The 21,782-nt window shown below is 36.0% G+C and overlaps 1 long non-coding RNA gene across 1 annotated transcript in view; it reads right to left on the bottom strand.

Moving 5' to 3' along the window:
• The window catches only part of LOC138690972 (uncharacterized), a 443,659-nt gene that overhangs the window by 232,210 nt on the left and 189,667 nt on the right, over window positions 1-21,782 (bottom strand). The window lies entirely within an intron of this gene.

The following is a 21,782-nucleotide window of genomic DNA, read 5'->3' as shown; positions in this document are numbered from 1 at the left end:
ATTGCTACCATAAAGATAAATTCTGTAAGACCAAAGATTAATCTTGACGTAGATTCTTCGCCAAACAGTGCATATACTGTGGAATCCCAGCCACCAAATCACTCAATTGAGTGTGCTCCTTGTATAATGGTAGTTGACTTAACATATATCAACAGAATAATTCCTTTGGTTAGTGCATATTGTTTTGTTTTTAGTGCATATTTTCAACATTTTTAGTGCATATTTGCATACATATTTTAAGTATATTCAGTGCATATATATCCGGCCCCTAGATAAAAAATAAAGGGCGGAAAAGATGAGGAATACGTCTGAAAATGTTCAGGATAGCTAAATTGAATCTCAAATAAACTTTTAAAAAGTCTACCGTGTAGACATTTATACTGAACTTTGTTGGAAATTTAACTCTGGTCCAGTAGATTAGGTGCCGAATGGAAATTTGTGGTTCTTAGAGGTAATGAGTGACAGCCAGAAATGAGAGTATAAACTTGATTATTTGCACACATTCTTGATTAGAATTGAGCCAATATTCAGATGAATGACGTTTAATAAACGAACTTGAAATGACCACAGTGCTATGGAATATTAGATATGACAGGTGACTGGACATACTGTGGGGGGCATTACTCACATAGCGATCCTATTAACCCAGTGGTGACAGACCTAAATTGCACATATGACTTACGCTCGCGTTTTCTCTGGGTTTGGTTATTGGAAGTTTATGAGAATTCAATCACCACAAAACAATTATTTAGTGAATGCACGTCATGTGGCTCATGATGGTGGACAACCACTCAATTAGATATACACAAAGGCCATATTTCAATTTCCGATTAACGTATGATTTGCCAATTACAATTCTGAGTTTGGATTATGTAATTGTTTTCAATTTTCTATAGCAATCCTTTCAAGATGTGAAATTAATGTTGCACATAGAGTTCTGAAACACATGCAGAAGCTGCAATCTACTAAACAATTTTGCATAAGTTTTGTTGTTAACATACGGTACATTCGTAGCCTATTTCGATGGAAAAATATAGTCTAACTACATTCTCATATTTATATTTTTTATTTATATACAAGTTTACGATTTTATGTAAGCTACTTTCCAGATAAGAAATTTATTCCGAAATTAAATTTTCCATGCTGATAATACCTAACAGAAGAAAATTTGTAAGTTATTATTTTAGTGTTTGATGTCTATATAAATTAGGTATTCCCAAAATATTTGTTGGTAGATATGTTTAACAAATTGTTTCGTAGAAAGAATATTTTCGTTGTATGAAGCATTTATTCTTAATTTTTATTAAATTTAGACTAGTCACTACTCCTACTGAACTTAAGAAATTTATCTCCTCTGTTTGTTTTTTGTTTTGTTTTGCTTTTTTTTTTTCGGAGGGATATTTAATCTTACAGTTATAATAGGTCAGTCAGCAGCACTATAATTCAATGGCTGCCTATAATAACGTTGTAAGCCAGTCTTTGCAGTTTGTCAGGAAATTAAAAATAAGTTTATTCCATACTAACATTGTTAAATACAGTATTACAAAATATGACAGTGTGAGGTCTTTATTAATACTTCAGTAAGTATTCACAACATTATATATATATATATATATATACATGTATGTATGTAGGTGTGTATTGCCTTCATCTTCCAAATAACACAACTTTTCGAGCAATTACAGTAGAAAAACGTTGTATGTCAGTTCAGAAGAACAACGTTGTAAAGCAAAGAAACTTAAATACTGTCCATATTTCCTGGTAAATTGTTTATGGTTGTTACATTTGTGTACATTAAATAATAATAATAATAATAATAATAATAATAATAATAATAATAATAATAATAATAATAATAATAATAATAATAATACAAATTTATATCTTTAGAACTTGAAACAAATTATACAACTTAGATTATACGTTTAGACATACAATAGGCCTATCAATTAATATTACACACACAAGAATCTTTTTTTTTCTTTATTCTGTTATTAAGCCGTGGTAGAATTTCAGAGTAACCATGACCAAGAGAAAGAAAGCTTGAGATTGCAATCAGATAATTTTTTTTTCTCTTTTGTGATTGGAATAGAGCCATTTCCGCGTTTTCAGAGACAGGCAGCTATTGTTATCTTGAGGTCTGGATCCTACTTTATTGTTTGCTCTTCTAGCCCTATATGCCTAAAGTATTCTTGTTGCATATGAACAACCTCAAATGGTTTGCTTGGCCTTAAAGTGGCAATAACCTCTACCCATGTGACACACTATAAGTAGCCTATGATTGTCCGCCATTTTATTTGCGTTACAACATTATTCAGCTCAGCAACACAATCAAAATACTACATCTATCGAAGTAGTGTGAATATCAGCAAGGTGATGTCAGCACATGATGCAAGATGTGCGATACAACATTTTTCAGCCAAAAATTAGTTTGGCCAAAAACGGACTTACAACTTTGTTCTAGGCAGCCATTCAATTTATTGGTATCAACATATTCAAAGAATGTGCAACAATATGATACAATAATGATCTAATTAATCTATAAACATTAAGATAGAAGAAACGTTTGATGTTCCATAACCAGATGGTGAGACAAATTTTTTCATATGAAAACAGTCCTCGAGGCTAAATTCGTAAAGTTGGAGAAGAGGAAGGGGAAAACGCTTTTCAACGATAGACATTGAAATCATTAGAGAAATCTCACGACAGTCGCCGGCAATGTGCGCCTGGGTCAGGCGAGTCCATTTAGTTACGCTAAGGAGTGTCTGGGTTAGTCTCTCGCTTGCCGTTGGAGAGATCGGATGTCATGCATGCGGTAGAGTGGCATGTTTGTAGTACAATTACTGCATTCCTCTACTGACCGCTCGCCCTTACTCTACTCCGGAGCTCTCCCCACTACTCCTATTACTTTCCCCCTTTCGCGTCGCTGAGCTGTCAGGACTAAATAATCGGTCTGTACATATTAACAACTTACTAAAACAGCAAAAATGTATTGCCATGAAGTTTTATAATGTATCTATTTTTTAGTCCACCATGAGGGGAGGGGCACGGACTGGGAACTGCCCTCTTATGTAGGCCGTATGGGTGGACCTGTTGTACTATCCGGAATGGAATTACTTGCATGCTCTAAGGCCTCTCGTACCACACATTTCCTTGCTGGCCGCCTCCGAATTTCACTACAGCCTATAGAATTCCTTTATCTCCCTGTGTAGACGAGCCCAGGGGAGAGATCACGGTACATAGCACTACCACTAGCAACGAATGACCACACGTCACGGAATTCAAGTACTGTATACCACGAGTCCAAGTTTGGTGGCGGCCTTCAGCCGACTCTACATCGGAGAAAACCCGAAATATAGGAAAGAAACGTAGATGATAAAAGAGAGGAAATTAGTTGAGAAGAAACTTCGGAAAAACCCAACCAAGTAACTTGTCCTAACCTGGATTTGAACCAGGGTCAGCTCGTTTCACGGTCAGACATGCTAACCGTTACTTCACAGTGGACCAGCTTTATAATCAATATAATAATCACAATGTTTACCATCATAATTATCTTCCTGGTTTGTGTTGAGCCTCGTGGCCTTTTTCGGTTGTATCTGTTGAGGACATAGTCTATTATTAATTTGTTCCATCTCTTCTTTCCATTTCCTTAAATTCCACGCTCTACTTGAGATATTAATGCTATTCTCTGAAAAGGTCACCATATTTCTTAATTTCAAACAATGTTCAGAAATTGATAATACACTTTATCCGTATTATGATTAAATTTGAATAACATCTCATTTACAATTCACATCTCGTAAACTATTGTTAGTAGCTACTGTAAATCTTTCCGAATCATTTCCGTCATTTAACTTATTAGGAAACTCGGGAGGAAATTAAACGCAGAATAAATATGGTAAATGCCTGTTATTATTCGGTTTAGAAGCTTTTGTCATCTAGTCTGCTGTCAAAAAATCTGAAAGTTAGAATTTATAAAACAGTTATATTACTGGTTGTTCTGTATGGTTGTGAAACTTGGACTCTCACTTTGAGAGAGGAACAGAGATTAAGGGTTTTTGAGAATAAGGTTCTTAGAAAAATATTTGGGGCTAAGAGGGATGAAGTTACAGGAGAATGGAGAAAGTTACACAACACAGAGCTGCACGCATTGTACCCTATACTTCACCTGACATAATTAGGACCATAAAATCCAGACGTTTGAGATGGGCAGGACATGTAGCACGTATGGACGAATCCAGAAATGCATATAGAGTGTTAGTTGGAAGACCGGAGGGCAAAAGACCTTTGGGGTGGCCGAGACGTAGATGGGAAGATAATATTAAAATGGATTTGAGGGAGGTGGGATATGATGGTAGAGACTGGATTAATCTTGCTCAGGATAGGGACCGATGGCGGGCTTATGTGATGGCGGCAATGAACCTCCAGGTTCCTTAAAAGCCAGTAAGTAAGTAAGTAAGTAAGTAAATAAGTAAGTTATTAGTATTGTATTGTTTGTCAAATGTAATTTTACACGTGATCAAAATAGGATACCAAATATTAATTTGAAGATTGCAACACCGTATTATTGACTGTCACATCCTTTTAAAATCTCAGGCGTAGCTAGGATTCTTTCTCGTCAAGCAAGAATCTTACCATAGCTAATCTTCTGTGTCAAGACCAATCTCGTAAATAATTGTTTTGACATCGCTTCACAAGAGAAATAATGGCGTGTTTAAACATGTAAATCGCACTGGCAACTAAAAAGACTTCACCTTTCAAGCTACCGTGCCGGAAAATAATAGTCAAGTAGTTCTGAGCATCTCAATTAATGGTATATCCCAGTCTTTTTCAAACTGTGAGGCGCGCCTCCCCGGGAGTGTACCAAGGAAGGCGCGAGAATTTACTCGATTTTTGTACCGAAATGGTAAAATATGCATTAAATTCGAAAAAAAAAAACTTCTCAGTAATAACTAGACTTCGTTGAATTGACACATGCAGCATGCAATCAGGTTGCCGGTGTACGGTAGTATAGAAGAGGTGAGCGACCACCCGGTCTCGTAGTATAAGCAGTTCATGTTAAGAGTTGTGAGCGGTCCAAATAGATTGAGCAGCTACAGCTAATGTATACCTATGTAAGCACTTGTTTTTGCATTACTGTAGTTGGAATAGTTCAAGTTTAATATATTTTGTTCATTGCAGACAAGAATTCAATCAAACATACTACAATGAGAGTGTTCCAAATAATTGCCCTTGGAATACCTTACCCCCGCAGCCAGTCTTGACCCGTTGGGGAACGTGGTTCGATGCTGTTAATTATTATGCAGAACATTACGGCAAAATAATGGAGGTAATTGATGCATTGGATAGCACAGACAGTTCCGGTGTTGCAGCTGTAAAATCATTGCCTTCTGAACAGCCATTGGAATATATTCTGTTCATTGATTCTAATTTTAAAATCATGTCCAAAAGCATCATCCTGTTAGAATCGTCTAAACTACAACTCTCAGAAGCCCTTAATATAGTGGATAAAGTATCACAAACCGTTATCCAAAATAACAATTCACTAATTTGAGAAAAAATGAAATGTAAGTTGAGAAACATTATTGCTAAAAATTCTGCCTATTCACAACTTTGTACTATAAATGATGTACCATCAGGTCATGACAAGACATCTGAAGTTGGTGTACTGAAAAGTACGGACTCTCCATTCTTCAAATACGTACGTATTACATAGTGTGATGTTGAACGTACATTTTCCCAAAATAAAAACTGTTTAAATGACCTTCGCAGGAGGTTATTTTGCAGTCGCTCAAAATGTACGTAACTCTTCACTGCAATGCACATACTCAAGGATGATGTATCTTACATTTAAGAGTTAATACATCTCACTATAAATAATTGTGTATTTACATGTTTAGACAATCTCTACTTCAATGACCATTCATTATATTTCTTGAATGCAGGATAGAGGTTTTATTGTAACGCAGTATACTGCTCAGTGCTTACATTAGAGGCAAACTCCATCCTTTGCACGCCCCCTTCTCATACAGTCTATACCGCGTGCGCAGTAAACCTTGCGATTCTCGTGGCAATTCCACGAAGTCTAGTAATAACATTTTTCTTTTCATTGGTCCTTGATAACATTCAGATGCATGGGAAGTGCAGTCTGGCAACAGTGTCCATGACTCAGCGTAATTGTAACTAGAGTAGACGAGTAGCATTTGTGACTATACTAAAAGCCAGGTTATGAACCGACTAAACAGGAAGTAGTTGGCAGGGCGAGAGGAAAGTGAGGGTTAGAGGGGTAGCCTGTTCAGCGATGACACATTGAGTATGGCGGGGCGGAGGGGGGGGGAAGGAGAACGGAGCATTTCATTCGACCTCACGTGAAAATGTCGTCTGCTAACGAAAATCTGGCAAAGGAATCACGGAGACAGTGTAGCCAAACATCTCAGTTCATTTGGAGTACCACGTGCAATTACGAGTCGCATTTCGTACCAGCGTCAGTAGCTCGTGCTTTCTTAAGAACAGTAATTTTAATTACTAATATTGTTGATAGTGTTATCGAGAACTACATACAATAATTATTTTAAACATATCGGTGACAAACGCTGAAAATGCTTTGAATCTCGCGCCACTATGTGGCAATAGAGCTCAGAAAGCGAGCAACAGAACATTGCTTCCGGTTTAGTCGGTTCATAACCTGGCTTTTAGTACAGTGTCACCAAGTGTAGTGAGGTTTAGAAGCTTGTTCCACTACGTCTCTTTTCTATTTGATACTTAGTAGTTCGTGAGTGTGCTATCCCAATGTATAAGTTTTTAAATACCGGTACGTGTAAGAAACTTGAACTGTTCAAGGCTGAACCTAGTGTTTTCGATAAACCAAAACTGAAGTACAGGAAATATGACGAGAGGTATTTGGACTTCGGTTTCATCTGTAGCTACTACTGTCAGTAATGAAGAAGTAACTCAATGTGTCATTTGTATTAAAGTTTTGGCAGCAGACAGTATGCTACCTAATAGGCCTAATCTGAGATGACATTTTGATACTGTATATAGCAATTTACAAGATAAGGGTCGACAGTACTTTTCCCGTAAAGCAACGGAAACAAAACCACATAGAAGTGCATTTTCTCAACAAGTGTCTGTCCTCAAAATATCACTATTAGCATCACTGTGGCACGTCGCAAGAAACCCCACACCATAGCCGAAGAACTAATTCTGCATTCAGAAACTGATATGATTGCCTTTCACAAATTCTTATCTTTATGAAACTTGGCAATGATCAAGTCCAAATATAGAGCAAGAATAAATCTCCAGAATGAGATGCGCAGTGCCATTTCAAAATCTGAACTCAGATTCGATAAACTCTGTGAAAGCAAGGAAGCTCATACAACCCACTGATTTGATTGAAAATTATGCCAGTAGCCTGTTAATAAAATCTGTTTTTCTGCTTTTGCTACTCTTTGTGACTTTTCCATCGTTAAGTGAATTGACAGCAAGTGATAAACGTTAAAAATGTATATTTTTCTAACTTTAATAACTCATTTTTCATATTTCAAGTGTATCAACAGTAAATAAACATATAAAAGAGGATTTTGTCTTTCTTTATCGCATATTAAAAGTTAATTATCAAGAGTGGAGGCGTGTGCTGCTTTCAGAAGCCCAGGGGATCCACGACAGCAAAAAGTTTGAAAACCCCTGGTATGTCCTACAGTAGTTCCGGTATTAACTTTTGACGAAGTTGTAGTAAATGTACGTAAGTCGTATGGTGCGGTAATAAGATCACACCATGCGGTCTTACTCTATTTCGTTCTATAATTATGTAGACTGAAAAATGCTTTTGATGCACACCATGAAGCGGTGGATAGCAATTTTCATCTGACGACACGAGACCATTATGAACATTAAAAAGCATCTACTGTTAAAGTATATTTCATTGAGAAACAGTATAATAATAAATTACGAACAGAGATGTTACAATAAACCGCTGGAAAAAAATCATTCACGAAAGTTCACGCGGAAAAACAGTGACTTGGCTTCAGCGTCCGCACCTTCTGAAGGAGATATGGTCCCTGCATGTGTAACGTCTCGAGTACAAGTGGGTGGTCGCTCACTTAAAAGGTTACAAACATTGCCTTCAGATCCAGCGCTTCACTTTCTTCTCATATTACCATTTTCACAAAAGCTTGACCGTAGTTGTTCTCTTGCCCAAAAACTTTTATAAATTTTTCTAAATGTTTGATTCTCTTGCCGATATATCCTCCCAGGCAGAGATAAAGATATAGAAGCGTGTATAGGGCTGGAAATCGAGTATTCCTAAGCACGTCAACCCAAAAAGGCTTTTGTGTATCCGTGATGGAATGAGTTGCGTGCCGATTGTGCTGCCCGGTAGTCGTCCCCTATATCCACCACACAACGCATTCCTGTCCAGCCTTCATATCAGTATACAATAAATCTATGAGCCGTTCGTCATAGCCTACAAGATTCTACGTATATACAGGGAAATCATTTTATTTTTACTAACATTTTTAATATTAACCTGGCTACACCTTTGGATCAACACCGTTTGCTACCCCCTTCCACGACTGGAGTTCGATGATACTGGCGTAATATACAAACAAATCACTTTACTTGGTAAAGGAGGGAAGAAAAGTGGTTAATCCATTTACGTAAATTAGGAAATATCGCGATTTTGAGTTTGATAATTTTCATTGGGTTTTTGTTTAATCAAAATACAGTATTAACAATGAGTGTTTTTACTCACGAACTGAGCTGTCCATTTGGACGTATTCATTATGCAGTGTAAGCTTATATTATACTGTTAGGGTAAGATGGCTATCAATGGGCCACTTAAAAGAAATCTTATATAATATCCTCGGATGAAGTAATATTTATTTCCTTTTTCAAGCAAACTTAAATATTACCTTCTGTATTTCACTACGCTACAAATAGAAGTTATAAGTATTCGGTGTTAATGAAATATTTGGAAAATAAAAATAAGCATCATCGGCCCAATGAAGGAGACTCGTTTCCTTCGTTGGGCCAGGTAGTTTCCATGACTGGGCTGCAGAATGATATTGTTAAATAACAACCCACATCTTAATAAATACCAATACACAATATCTTCGGCATTAATATGTATACTGTGCTGGAATATGGAACCGCAGAACATGTATTCGATCCCAAGCAAGACCACTAGGGCAGTTAAAATATCTTCAGTTATTTCATTAACACAAGAAAAGGAAATACATCATTGTTAGTTTGTAATCAGGCTAAGACCTTCAGCATTTTTATCTCAAATGGTTTAGGATCTTACAGAAATTAAAAGAAAACACTTTAGGCCCTATTTGTTCTATAGTGTGATTAAACAGAACTAAAACATTTCAAAATAACCATAGTTTAAGGGCTAATCAAACAAAACAACAATTTATATATATATATACTGAAAACAAAACATATCAAGACAATTGAATACCATTATATTACTCTAAACTCTATCCTTCTTCTCTCGTTGGCTGACCAAATAAAAAACTGAAAAACTTTAAAAAGAACCTGCAACGAAAACCATGAATTCAATTTTGTTTGTAGGAGCTATGATGAGACAAAACAAAACTTTTATAAAATATTGTCACACTTTAGTCACAGTTTTCGCAATAGAACACTTTGGCTCCTTTTTCAACGCCAGCACAATTCCCATGAACCCACTCGTTACATGACAGACAATGAATCATATCTTCTTTTATATCATTGCAACAGATGCCACAATACCATGACTCCTTGTTAGAATTACATCTCGTTGAACCATTTGAAGACGACGAAAGTTTGGTTTGAGCTGACTTCTCCGGTGCAGAATTTTCAAGACGTCTCCTTTTAGTTGATTGCTTTTTTACCTCTTCCAGTCTCTGCTTGTACGGACTACTCGTGATCATTATCTTTTCTGAGCATTATTTGCACTTCTTTCGAGAGAAATGTTGTTTGGTATTGGAGAGATTTTATCCAAGGAAAATTGAAATTTTGGTGCCAATGTTGCTGCATCAGCTGGAAGAGATTCTAAACTACCTTGACTTCCAGACGCTATTGCTCCCTTTCTCTGGAATCTTGATATTAGGCCTATTTGGTTCTGGAATTTCTTAATTGAAAGCTCAATTGTACAAGCTTCCATAACGGGAACATCATTTGTATCAAACTGCATCGCTGCCACAAAATGGCATTTTTGGAACACATCCCTGTTGACTGGTCAAATTCCTGTTGTTGCAAATCCATTCACTGCAGTCCCTATTGTTGCCGCCAGTTCATATGCTTTACTAGGCAGTCGTGGAATAAGAAAATGGGTAATAACTTCAGGTTTGCTTATTCAAATGCTTAAAACACGATACGTCCAGTACTGCAATCTAAGAGTAGTGTGTCCTGGAAGTGCCAGCATGATGACTCCATTCTCTCGAACAATATCTAGAGCATCGAGATTTCTGGTGTAATTTGAATGCCCATCGAGAAGAAGCAAGACTTCTCTTTCCTTTGAAGGACGGACAGTGTCGATGAAATGCCTTAACCACCTCACAAATACATCTTTGTTAATGTATCCACTTTCAGGATTATAAGCAAAAATTGCTCCCGGTGGAGCTCCATCTTCTAACCCTTCCGCAGAACGCGTACGTTTGGAGGTGATCAGTGGTGGAACGTACTGACACGCAACACTTGTGCAGCAAACTGGAGTAGTAGTGGAACCTCTTTCTCCACTGCTCTTTTACCTTTGAAGGCAAGCACCTTTCTAGGTTTCTTTTACACAGTTGATAAACCAGTCTCAACAACGTTGAATAATACTCGCGTTGAATCGAGTTGGTTTACATCAAAAATTTTTTGTAAGGTGTCAAAAAAGTGACTTACGTTTTCTTTATCAAACCCCTTAGCTCGAGAAAAGAGATCGACTCTGGTTGACGCAAGTTGGAGATGTCTCCACTTAAATGCATAATACCATTTCTTTCCGGCTATTCTCTTTTCTTTACTGAATCTATGAAGGATTTCGTTCCTTTCTGCTATATCAAATGCTAGCAAGCGCAGTTACCTTGGTGTAATACCAACATAAATTCCTCAGAGAACATGAGCAACAAGTTCTGCGGGAAGATCAGCTATGCTATCTATATTTTTTTATGTCCAACAGCAAAATAATTCTTGCCCGCTAAATGTCTTTGTAATGTTACCCTGAGCACACTATATGTTCTGGCAGCCTCATTGACACCCATGTCACCATTTCGTACTGCAGCTAAAGCACGACACATATCTTCTTCCTGCCACCGACCATATTTTAATTTTTGACGGCATCTAGGAAAGAAAACATACATATTTAAATTATATGCATGTATAACTAATCATTCATTTACATTATACACGTATTAAATTAGCTAGCACGGCTCTTTGTTAACTAATTCGAAACAGTAGTTACGAAAGTGCGCGCGGGTACGGTTTCCATCATTGGGCCACTAGCCCATTCATTGCAACTGGGAGTAGCTCATTGAAGGCAACTAGCACTGCATCGTTTAACATGATCTTGTCTCCGTTAACAGTAACTAAATTTGTAATGTAAATATGACTAAATAATGAGAATTCATCGTGCTTTCAGACACTGTCTGTAGAAATTTATAGAGGATTAAAATTTGACAGAAATGCTTCATTACATCAGTAAATTAGAAGAAAAACGTGAAAATCATACTTTATTTCACTGCTGCTTTGTGTCTGCATCGAGCAACTCACAACTAATACGGCGACACTTTGGCAACAAGTACACTAAACAGCCACCAGAGTGTGCCTATTGCCAATACATATGGAGAAATCGAGCCGGCCCATCGAAGGAACCGGCCCATTGATAGCAACCTTACCCTATAGCACATTAGCATAGAATATAGAGAACGAAATTAAATTGAAAAATAATCATAATATGGATATTTAAACACATTTTTTTAAATGGTGGCCGTTCTTTTCGATACAGGCTTAAGTTCTAATGTGCATATTATAGACTATTGTACCTAATCCCAATTACCAGTTTCGTCCTTCGTTCTAGTAACTCATGTTGAAATAATTCTGTATCTACTCTATAAAAGAGTACCTTATGTACTCTAAATTCAATCTTCACTTCCGCCCGATTCGAAAAGATAAAATTACTCAGACATGCTATCAGCTGTCCGTCCAAGTGGTTATGTCGTAGGGTCGTAAAAGGGGGAAATCACGTGACAGTTAATTACTTAACGAGGCCTTTTTTATTTAAGTTATTTTAAACAGTTGTATAATATTACGTAGACGTCCAATTCCTAACAGAAATTAATGTTCTCAGAAAAGAGTTAAGACAGCCCAGCCATTAGCTGGCGAATAAACGCTGGTGGGGGAAACCGGGATACGACATAGGCAAATGGACGACAGTACCTGTGCGAAAATGATTCAATATTGAACGCTCTTTCGTCACTGGAAAACGCGAACATATTTTGGAACGTACTGTTTACTATGACCGTAAGGCTACTATGACTGTATATACGGCCTTGGATCTGTGTGGAGGACGGTTGAACTTCATTAGTAGAAGGGGTGGGAATGAAGTACATTCAATAAAAATTGAAGTAAAAATAAAATGATGTCCCTCTAGATGACTACTAGAGGGACATCACATTCCGCAATCATTTGCTTTGAAATGCCTCCGCCTCCCCCCCCCCCCAAAATCAAGTAGGTTAAAATCTGGATCTATTGTGTTAAAAACAGAGGCTTGTACGTCACGCTTACAGAGGAGAGGCCATCGAGAAGGAGACAACGAAGGGGGAATTGTAAGAATGTTGGCGGAATGATGAGTGAAAATGAGAGAACCCCAAAAATGCCCGAAGTTGTTTTTCTGAAATTAAAGGAGGTGAATTTCGGAAGGAAATGAAGAATCTGAAGGAAATTAATTTTTATATTAAAATGTATCCACATATGCCACCAGATAATGCACATATTAGAAAACACTAGTTATTATACTACGATGTAGCCTATCAGAGAAAAGTGGAATCGAGAATTCTTTCCAATAGATTTAAGAAAACACTTCACATGGCTTTAAATTATTTATCTGTGAAACTAGTAGATGCATTTCTTCTTTATTCGCTTTGATTTGATTATAGCATTAATTCCTTGTAAACAGCTGACATGTTGAAAGTACGTACGGGCTATTCCATCTCAAATCGACCGAAATATAGAGAAAATTGACCTTGCAATTTTTAAATACAATGAAATTTTTTCTGTCCGTAGACAACTGTGATATAATACTTTGTGCACAGTTTGAGGCATGAGAACTTAATAGTGTTTAAATTAATAATATATAAACTTATCGTATTTTCATAAAATTAGCAGCTTTAAACTGTTGTCGCTTCGAAACCCTTTCACCCATTGATCAAAATCATGGTTTATTTTTATGCTGAGAAGTTAAAGTTTATATTGACATGTAAACAGTTTTTCTTACTTTTTATGGAAACGGAGAAATTTAGATTTTTCTTCCTTAAGACGCCTTTGGCCACGAAAAAATATTTAAAAAATATACAGTTAGATTCCGCTTTGAAAGTACAAATAAACATATTTTTTACTGATGGTATGTTGATAAGAAAGTATTGAAAATATCAAATAAAGAAAATAAATAGTACGCGCGTGAACTAACCAGCTGACTGTGAGACGGGAAGTAGTCGAGACAAGCAAGGCTACGAGACAAACACGTTATGCGTCGTCTAGCAGTCATGGCTGTGCTAGCTTTAGTAGAATACAAATGACGGCCATACCACCCGTCAGACAGGCTCCCACAGGCTCCCCATGTGACGTCAGAAGTGGGCGTGGCAAGTGACGTCATTGTGGGCGTGGCCAAAGTATTACGTCATAGTGGGCGTGGCCAAATTATTGCGTCATGGGCGGGGCTTAAGTTATGACGTCACGGAGGGGGTGGGGAGCTTAAATTATGACGTAGGAAAGGGGCGTAACGTCATAAATGGCAATCTAAGAGTTCAAGGTTAAAGTGTGACGTAATGCATGTAATGGCATGACATGTTTATCTCCTCAATGTGGAAATTATGACGTAGGAAAGGGGCGTAACTTAAATTACGTCAAGGTTAAAGTGTGACGTGCGAGTATGTAATAGCATGACAAGTTTATCTCCTCAATGTGGGAGGCTTAAATTATGACGTAGGAAAGGGGCGTAACTTAAATTACGTCAAGGTTAAAGTGTGACGTCATGCAGGTATGATGTTTATCTCCTCAATGTGGAAATTATGACGTAAGAAAGGGGCGTAACGTCATAAATGGTAATCTAAGAGTTCAAGGTTAAAGTGTGACGTGCAGGTATGTTGTGGCATGACAAGTTCATACATGTTTATCTCATCAATGTCGCTATGTGTGCTGAGTCATATCCGGCAATTGTTCTAGTTCATACATGTTTGAAAACTGCTATGTGTGCAAATATTATACATCCGGCGAAGAATTAATCTATCACACTTAAACACATACATTCTTTTTCTTAAGATTCTAATGTAATGGTAATTTAATTGATTGGGGAATGGGTGTTGGAATGTGGGACATAAATGGATAAAAAATTAATCTAGCACACTTGTAAATTAAACAGGATGTGGCTGAAGTGACGTTATAAATTTGTAATTGAAGTTGGAAATGGGGGAGGGGGGGGTAAACATGTACTTTAAGCCAATTGTTGAGTAATTGATAAAAAATATTAAGATTCTAATGTACTGGTAATTGAAATTGATAAATAGTAATGGGAAATGGAAATTGGAATGTGGGAATTATTGATGGCGTAAATGGTTGTACTTTAAGCCAATTTATAAAAAAAACAATTAATCTAGCACACTTGTAAATTAAACACATACATTCTTCTCATATTATTATTATTCCAATGTAATACATTTAATGTAGATGTATATGTTGTGTAATGCATAAGTGTGCAAATATTATGCAAGCTTGCTGAATCACTTCCGGCGACGATGCAATTGCTGAGTAAAGATAAAAGCATGTTCTTTAAGCACCTGCAACGCGTCATATTACACAAATATTGCATGATGCAAATAATATGCAAGCTGTTAATTCACATCCGGTGAAGACGCAAGTGCTGAATAATGGCCACCTTATTATTATTATTATTATTATTATTATTATTATTATTATTATTATTATTATTATTATTATTATCGTTCCAATTTAATACATTTTGAAGTAAGATTTATTGGATTGATTAATAATTTAATACATTTTGAAGTAACATTTATTGGATTTATTTTAAGCCATATATTATTACCGAAGCACTTCGTAATATAGTAATTGCTTCTTCTTCTCATTATTATTATTATTCGTCATAAAGAAGATTAAAGTGTGACGTTATAAATTTGTAATTGAAGTTGGAAATGGGTGAGGGCTGTTTATAATTTGAAATACATACGGCATAACTTAAAGTGTGATGTTATAAATTTGTAATTGAAGTTGGAAATGGGGTGGAATTTGATAAAATTCTAATGTAATAGTAATTTAATTGATAAATAGTAATGGGTAAGGGAAATTTGCAAGTGTTAATTGAAATTGGAATGGAGGAATTATTGATGGCGTAAATGGTTGTACTTTAAGCCAATTGACAAAAAAATTAATCTAGCACACTTGTAAATTAAACACATACATTCTTCTCATATTATTCCAATGTAATACATTTTGAGTGGTTTGTTTAGCGTATTTAATACATTATTACCAACATTCAGAATGTGACATTATTATGATTTAGAGCAGTAATTGTAACAGATAAATCAATGTAGATGTATATGTTGAAGTGTGCAAATATTATGCAAGCTTGCTGAATTACTTCCGGCGACAATGCAATTGCTGAGTAATGATAAAAGCATGTTCTTTAAGCACCTGCAACGTGTCATATTACACAAATATTGCATGATGCAAATAATATGCAAGCTGTTAATTCACATCCGGTGAAGACGCAAGTGCTGAATAATGGCCACCTTATTATTATTATTATTATTATTATTATTATTATTATTATTATTATTATGATTCCAATTTAATACATTTTGAAGTAACATTTATTGGATTGATTAATAATTTAATACATTTTGAAGTAACATTTATTGGATTTATTTTAAGCCATACATTATTACCGAAGCAGTTCGTAATATAGTAATTGCTTCTTCTTCTTCTTCTCATTATTATTATTATTCGTCATAAAGAAGATTAAAGTGCGACGTTATAAATATGTAATTGAAGTTGGAGTAATTGAAGTTGGAAATGGGGGGGAGATTTGATAAAATTCTAATGTAATAGTAATTTAATTGATAAATAGTAATGGGTAAGGGAAATTCGCAAGTGTTAATTGAAATTGGAATGGGGGAATTATTTATGGCGTAAATGGTTGTACTTTAAGCCAATTTATAAAATGTTAATTGAAATTGGAATGGGGGAATTATTTATGGCGTAAATGGTTGTACTTTAAGCCAATTTATAAAAAAATTAAGCTAGCACACTTGTAAATTAAACACATACATTCTTCTCATTTTATTATTATTCCAATGTAATACATTTTGAGTGGTTTGTTTAGCGTATTTAATTTAAGCCATACATTATTACCAACATTAAATTCATCAGAATGTGACATTATTATTTCGTAATAAAGTAATTGTAGCAGATAAATCAATGTAGATGTATATGTTATTACATATGCATAAGTGTGCAAATATTATGCAAGCTTGCTGAATCACTTCCGGCGACGGTGCAATTGCTGAGTAATGATAAAAATATGTTTTTGAAACACCTGGAACGTGTTATACACCGTGTTCCGCTTATAAGTATAACAAAAGAAATAGCTATAACTTCTGAATTAATACAAGTATATAGTTGAAACCAACTGCTACGAAGAATGAAAACTGGGAATTTTTGTTACCTTATGTTCCATAAACCTCAACATGGCTTCCATTGGTGGCACGGGAAATATCCAACCGGTATTCAACCTCGACCCAAGTGTTATGAAGCATCTGTGGTGTAACATTGTTGACAGCAGCATAAATTCTTTCTTGTAAGTCTGCCAAATCACGTACTGGCGTCCTGTAGACCTGGTCCTTAACCAACCCCCACAGGAAAAAATCAGGTGGTGTTAGATCTGGTGATCTGGCAGGCCATGTGATGTACGGTGATCCTCTTCCGATCCATCTTGCAGGGAATTGTTCGTCTAAGAATGTGCGAACCATGTTGGCAAAGTGTGGTGGAGCCCCATCTTGCTGGAAAATTGCTCCATCTGGGAGTTGTGGCACAGCATACAGTTGCAACATATCCAGGTACGTGTTTGCAGTGACTGTCTTTTCAGCAAAGAAATAGGGACCAATGATTCTGTCACGCATGATCCCACACCAAACATTCCATTTAGGGGAATCCCGTTGGTGTTCAATTACGACACTTGGATTTTCCGACCCCCAGATGCGACAATTGTGTCGGTTTACTTTTCCACTGACGTGGAAGGTTGCCTCATCTGAGAAACAGACTCGAGTTAGAAATGTGTCGTCATCGTCCACTTTATCCAACATTGTTTCTGCAAAGCGTTTTCGTTCCAGTTTATCATTCGGCGTAATCATCTGATGAAGTTGCAGCTTGTACGCTCGCAAACGCAATCTTTTATGGAGCACTGTATGCACTGTTGTTGGTGGGATGTTCAACTGCACACTAGCCTGTCGAATGGATTTCCGCGGGCTTCTCTGAAATGCCTCGCGAATGCGTTCGACATTTTCGTCAGACACTTTACGCTTGGAATGTTTACCTGCATTAGACAACAAACTTCCTGTTTCTCTGAGCTGCCTATCCCATTTCATTATTGAGACGTACGTCGGTACAGCTTCCCTCGGTCTAAGATTGTACTGACGGCGAAACAAGCGCTGTACGCGAATTATGGATCTATGTTCTGCTAATGACAGCACACAAAAGGCTTTCTGCTGTGGCGTCCACATGCTGACTGACTAAAGATACGATACGAATTCTCTTATTTAATGATCTGCGCATGCGTGAGTCTTCTAAAAATAAGTAACAACAATGGATTAAAACTTCCCAATTTCCTCTTTACAATGGTACCAATCTTAACCCATTTGCATGCATTGTTATGAAATTATAACTATTTCTTTTATTATACTTGTAAGCGGAACACGGTGTATTACACAAATATTGCATGATGCAAATAATATGCAAACTGTTAATTGACATCCGGCGTCTTATAGCTATCTGCTATGTGTGCAAATATTATGCAATGTCACATCCGACGATGAAATTGCTGAGTAATGATAAAAAAACATGTTTTTGATAATGATCTTGGAGGTAATATGGCTGGATGATGAGGTGAATTATTTAGAAGTGTAATGAAAGAAGTATTGCAGTTTGGAATAATTGACATTGAACAAGTTTAGACAGCAGTGGGAGGGGGGGCAAGATGATGAATAATACGCTCGAATTTATACAACTATTACACTATCACATATTTTATAAAAGATCTTTGTCAAAAAAACTTTGGTAGTGTAATAGCAGCCATAGCGTTAATAATGTCTCACAATATTTATTTTAATTTAGATTATACTGCATCCCCAGTCTCGGTTTGAGCTGAAGAAGAAGAAATCGCACAATTTAAATGCTCTGAGTGTAAAAAACAGTGACCATGATGAAGCGTGGTGAATGTTAAGCTTGATTATGAAGAATGTTCGAATTGTAATAAATGTTCTTTTTGGAAATAGTTTTGCACTGTAATTTCTTCTATGTCTTAACCATCCATTTCCATCTCACATGACCAAAGGGTTGGGTTCGTTTAGAGAATTAACCTATAACACTTTCCTTTCAGATATTAGTAATCCTTTTCCAATATTGAGAATTGGTATATTGGTTTTCAAATATTCATAATCCTTAAGAATTGGTGTATAAGTTGAGATTGTTCTAAACATATATGTTACCAGAATATAACATAATTCCAGTGGTAGCTTATTGATTTGGGAGCGGTGGATTCATTACATGTTTGTATGATAAAACCTGAGGATGATTGAGAGAATGCCAATGATTAAACTGAATCTAGTCATTGGGGATGGGGATGTGCTTGGTAAAAGAAAATAGTAACAACATAAAATTATGCGTATATATTTATTCCTAAAAATAAATACAATGCACTGAGTAAGAAAAAAAGTAACACATACTTACATTTTTAAACATATGATATGAGTAAAAGCACTTTATACATAATCCAATAAGACACTTTGAACATTGTGTTCGAACAACGCTCTTACACCCTTTTTGCACACATCTCCTCCGACTTTTGAATGGGATATATTGTACCAAATGTTACAACTTGTCGAAAATCGTATTCGTGTTGCGATAATGCAACACCATGTCGAAAATCGTATTCGTGTTGCGATAATGCAACACCATGTCGAAAATCGTATTCGTGTTGCGATAATGCAACACCATGTCGAAAATCGTATTCGTGTTGCGATAATGCAACACCATGTCGAAAATCGTATTCGTGTTGCGATAATGCAACACCATGTCGAAAATCGTATTCGTGTTGCGATAATGCAACACCAAGTCGAAAATCGTATTCGTGTTGCGATAATGCAACACCATGTCGAAAATCGTATTCGTGTTGCGATAATGCAACACCATGTCGAAAATCGTATTCGTGTTGCGATAATGCAACACCATGTCGAAAATCGTATTCGTGTTGCGATAATGCAACACCATGTCGAAAATCGTATTCGTGTTGCGATAATGCAACACCATGTCGAAAATCGTATTCGTGTTGCGATAATGCAACACCATGTCGAAAATCGTATTCGTGTTGCGATAATGCAACACCATGTCGAAAATCGTATTCGTGTTGCGATAATGCAACACCATGTCGAAAATCGTATTCGTGTTGCGATAATGCAACACCATGTCGAAAATCGATATTCGTGTTGCGATAATGCAACACCATGTCGAAAATCGTATTCGTGTTGCGATATTGCAACACCATGTCGAAAATCGTATTCGTGTTGCGATAATGCAACACCTTGTCGAAAATCGTATTCTTGTTGCGATAATGCAACACCATGTCGAAAATCGTATTCGTGTTGCGATAATGCAACACCATGTCGAAAAGGTGTAACATATATGTCACAAGTTTACGATTTTTGACAAGTTGTAACATTTGGTACAATATATCCCATTCAAAAGTCGGAGGAGATGTGTGCAAAAAGGGTGTAAGAGCGTTGTTCGAACACAATGTTCAAAGTGTCTTATTGGATTATGTATAAAGTGCTTTTACTCATATCATATGTTTAAAAATGTAAGTATGTGTTACTTTTTTTCTTACTCAGTGCATTGTATTTATTTTTAGGAATAAATATATACGCATAATTTTATGTTGTTACTATTTTCTTTTACCAAGCACATCCCCATCCCCAATGACTAGATTCAGTTTAATCATTGGCATTCTCTCAATCATCCTCAGGTTTTATCATACAAACATGTAATGAATCCACCGCTCCCAAATCAATAAGCTACCACTGGAATTATGTTATATTCTGGTAACATATATGTTTAGAATAATCTCAACTTATACACCAATTCTTAAGGATTATGAATATTTGAAAACCAATATACCAATTCTCAATATTGGAAAAGGATTACTAATATCTGAAAGGAAAGTGTTATAGGTTAATTCTCTAAACGAACCCAACCCTTTGGTCATGTGAGATGGAAATGGATGGTTAAGACATAGAAGAAATTACAGTGCAAAACTATTTCCAAAAAGAACATTTATTACAATTCGAACATTCTTCATAATCAAGCTTAACATTCACCACGCTTCATCATGGTCACTGTTTTTTACACTCAGAGCATTTAAATTGTGCGATTTCTTCTTCTTCAGCTCAAACCGAGACTGGGGATGCAGTATAATCTAAATTAAAATAAATATTGTGAGACATTATTAACGCTATGGCTGCTATTACACTACCAAAGTTTTTTTGACAAAGATCTTTTATAAAATATGTGATAGTGTAATAGTTGTATAAATTCGAGCGTATTATTCATCATCTTGCCCCCCATCCCACTGCTGTCTAAACTGGTTCAATGTCAATTATTCCAAACTGCAATACTTCTTTCATTACACTTCTAAATAATTCACCTCATCATCCAGCCATATTACCTCCAAGGTCATTATCAAAAACATGTTTTTTTATCATTACTCAGCAATTTCATCGTCGGATGTGACATTGCATAATATTTGCACACATAGCAGATAGCTATAAGACGCCGGATGTCAATTAACAGTTTGCATATTATTTGCATCATGCAATATTTGTGTAATATAACACGTTCCAGGTGTTTCAAAAACATATTTTTATCATTACTCAGCAATTGCACCGTCGCCGGAAGTGATTCAGCAAGCTTGCATAATATTTGCACACTTATGCATATGTAATAACATATACATCTACATTGATTTATCTGCTACAATTACTTTATTACGAAATAATAATGTCACATTCTGATGAATTTAATGTTGGTAATAATGTATGGCTTAAATTAAATACGCTAAACAAACCACTCAAAATGTATTACATTGGAATAATAATAAAATGAGAAGAATGTATGTGTTTAATTTACAAGTGTGCTAGATTAATTTTTTTATAAATTGGCTTAAAGTACAACCATTTACGCCATAAATAATTCCCCCATTCCAATTTCAATTAACATTTTATAAATTGGCTTAAAGTACAACCATTTACGCCATAAAT

Source organism: Periplaneta americana, chromosome 16 (assembly GCF_040183065.1).
Source record: "Periplaneta americana isolate PAMFEO1 chromosome 16, P.americana_PAMFEO1_priV1, whole genome shotgun sequence".
Taxonomy (NCBI): domain Eukaryota; kingdom Metazoa; phylum Arthropoda; class Insecta; order Blattodea; family Blattidae; genus Periplaneta; species Periplaneta americana.
Note: the sequence above shows the minus strand (reverse complement) of the source record. Positions and strands in the feature narration are given on the sequence as shown.